The following is a 3,082-nucleotide window of genomic DNA, read 5'->3' on the forward strand; positions in this document are numbered from 1 at the left end:
CTATTGGAATCTCGAATAATCTCTGGCACCAATGATTCACCCAACTGAGAAGTGCTCTTTTTTCTTCATCCGATGTTGATCTATTGGGCTTTTATTTGAATAGAAAATCGTCAAGGGTCCATGAGATGTGTGCATAGACTATGAAAACTTTTTGAAGTATTAATCATTGGGTCAACTAAGTTGTTTTCTTTTTTGTTCGTGGAGTCCACAAGCTTGATTCACATAACAATAGGGATGGCAGTGGGGCGGGTAGGGGCGGGTTTTTGCCCTACCCGACCCCGCCCCGCCCTCCTTGTACTCCACTACTACCCGTCCTGCCACTACCCGCGGGTAGTAGGCTACTCTACCCTAACCCGCCCCCACTGGTACCTGCCCCGCCCCTATAAAAAGTAAATGACATTTTAAATTTTACACATTCATATATAAATCAAGATACAAACTTAAAATTCATAACTAAATTAAAATACAAATATAAGATTCATACAATCTCAAATAACTTAAAATTAAAAAAGAGTTCATACAATGTCAAATAACTAAATTAAAATACAAACATAAAGAAATTACATCATTAAAATATAAAAAAGTCTTCAATCCTTATTCTTGATCACTTTCCACATCTTCATCATCATTAAAGTTTTGAAGATCAAGATTCAAACCTAAAAATCAAAAGAGATGGCAATTAATATATTAATTACTATGATGTAAAAAATTAACATAAATGAATATTACTCTCAACTTCAATTTCATTATCGGTCGGAGCAACATTATTGCTTTGTGTATCTTCTCTAGCATTGCTAGCCATAAAATTACCTTAACAAACCTACATTGAAAACACAAAGCATATAAACTAGAGATATATAAGTGTGGAGAATGAATCACAACAATAAAGTAACAAATTCTTGTCCACAAATAAATGTCACTGGGAAAGCATGCTTTATATTATGATGCTAGTTAAGGCCAGTTTCTGAAGGGAAAATAATGATAAATCTAATTAGTAATAACACAAGGGTGACAAGCAGAATTTCAATATCTAAATTCTAATCTGTTGCAAAACATGGCAACAATAAGATATGATCAGATCAATATCAAGCATACCAAATAGGTAAAATTCCCATCACTTGCTCAAACACAACAAAGAAAGCAACACTCAACATAGCTTGATATCTAATTCACTCAAACTAAATTGCTTGAAGAGAATACACATGCAGAAAAAGAAACATCCTCTACCAACAAAACATATACTGTATTAATAAATATAATCAAACAGAATCTAGAGAAGCTGAAGAATCTGATGAATCCAGGTTCAAGTACACAAGTCCAAGAATCAACAGGGGAATAGAATTAGAGTACAATAATAGGATAAGATAGAGCAGCTTTTGAGAGCAAAAGAATGAAATATGGATCCTCCTGAAAAAAACAATTAAGAGGAAATAATTAAAAAAACACAAAACAAAATTTAAGAATTGGCAAACTGTCATAGCTGTGGATTAAGTTATCATAACTCATGACATGATAGGTTAATATGAACATTCCAGCGCTATATAGGTATCTAGTCCTTAATCATGTTCACATCACTAAAACATTAAAAATCTGAAACCCTTTGAATCATTCCACTTATGGTTTTTCATTTATCAACCAAATAATTCATCAGAAATATCCAAAAACAGTTACAGCTGCTGAATCTTTTTAAGTTCCAGTACAACTTACTCTTTTATGTTTGTTATCAAATTGAATGTTCAATTAATATCAATAATACAAAGTATTAGAGCTCAATGCCGATACGCTAAGCCTTTTAAAGTATTCTGCACAGGTTGAATATATGACTTCAAAGGAATGAAAAAGAAGAATAATAGCCTACAACAGCAATAAAACCACACACTAACACGTAGTCCTAACTCCTAAGCACGCAAGAGCAACTTATCAAGTCCACAAAATGGTTACGAAGCTTATTTCTATCAACCAATATGCAGTCAAAACAGAGCTACCTATGTCATTTCTTACAAAGCTTATTTCCATCAACCAATATGCAGTCAAAACAGAGCTACCTATCTCATTTCATCTACAGTCTATAGTTACTAAAATCAATCAACAACCAGCAAATCAACCAATTCAATGAAGAAGGAACATACATAAGTGTTGAGCTGTCTAACGATGAAACTAATATGGCAATTATTATGATTATTGGCTCACCAAATGCGATATGAACAATCACAAAATCTGAACAATTTCAAATCGATCAAGCACTTACAGGAAAAAATAGAGAGAGCATGAGATAGAGAAAGGGGCAACTTACCAGTTACTAGAGGAGGAAGACGGCGACAAAGAGGGCAGCGCAGAGGTTCGGTAGCGCAGGACGGCAGCACAGTGACACAGCGAGGGGTTCACTGTTCAGCAGATGAAGACTCGGCGAGGGGCTCGGAGGATGGTAGCGTCGCGGCGGTGAGAGGCTCGGCGGGAGAGGAAGAGGGTTGCAGGCTTGCGGCTGAAGAGTAAGAGGAAGTGAGCAAGGGACTTGGAGGATGGTAGTGTCGCGGCGGTGAGCGGCTTGGCAGGAGAGGAAGAGGGTTGCGGCTGAAGAGGAAGAGGAAGTGAGCGAGGGAGTCGAGGGACTCGGAGGATGGTAGGGTCGCGGCGGTGAAAGGCTCGGCGGGAGAGGAAGAGGGTTGCGGTTGAAGAGGAAGCAGAAGTGGGCGAGGGGCTCGGGGGAAGGTAGCGTCGCGACGGTGATGGGCTCGGCGGGAGAGGAAGAGGGTTGCGGCTGAAGAGGAAGAGGTGACCTCTTCTCTGACTTAGGGTTGGGGGCTCAAACCTGAAGGAGTGAAGCTGTTAGGGTTGCGGCTGTGAGAATTGAGAAAGAGAAACCCTAAATTTGTAAGTGTGTATATGTACTATGCACTCCGGGGCGGGTTTACCCTGACCCCGACCCCGCCCCGCCCCGCTCAGCCACCCGCCCTGGCCAAAACCCGCCCCGCTCTGGGTCGGGTTTTAACTTGCCCCGTCCGGGTGGGGCGGGTCGGGTACCCGCGGGTTCGGATACTCCTGCCACCCCTACTAACAAGGAGAATAAATATCAAAGTTCACT

The 3,082-nt window shown here is 40.2% G+C and overlaps 1 long non-coding RNA gene across 1 annotated transcript; it reads right to left on the reverse strand.

Moving 5' to 3' along the window:
• Positions 1 to 423: 423 nt before the first annotated feature.
• Positions 424 to 2,842, reverse strand: LOC130948248 (uncharacterized). Its single transcript, XR_009072987.1, has 2 exons — positions 2,294 to 2,842; positions 424 to 820 (listed from the first exon to the last, which is right to left on the reverse strand). It is a non-coding gene; the product is annotated as an uncharacterized LOC130948248 (long non-coding RNA).
• Between the last annotated feature and the right edge of the window lie 240 nt (positions 2,843 to 3,082).

Source organism: Arachis stenosperma, chromosome 9 (genome assembly GCF_014773155.1).
Source record: "Arachis stenosperma cultivar V10309 chromosome 9, arast.V10309.gnm1.PFL2, whole genome shotgun sequence".
Classification (NCBI taxonomy): Eukaryota; Viridiplantae; Streptophyta; class Magnoliopsida; order Fabales; family Fabaceae; genus Arachis; species Arachis stenosperma.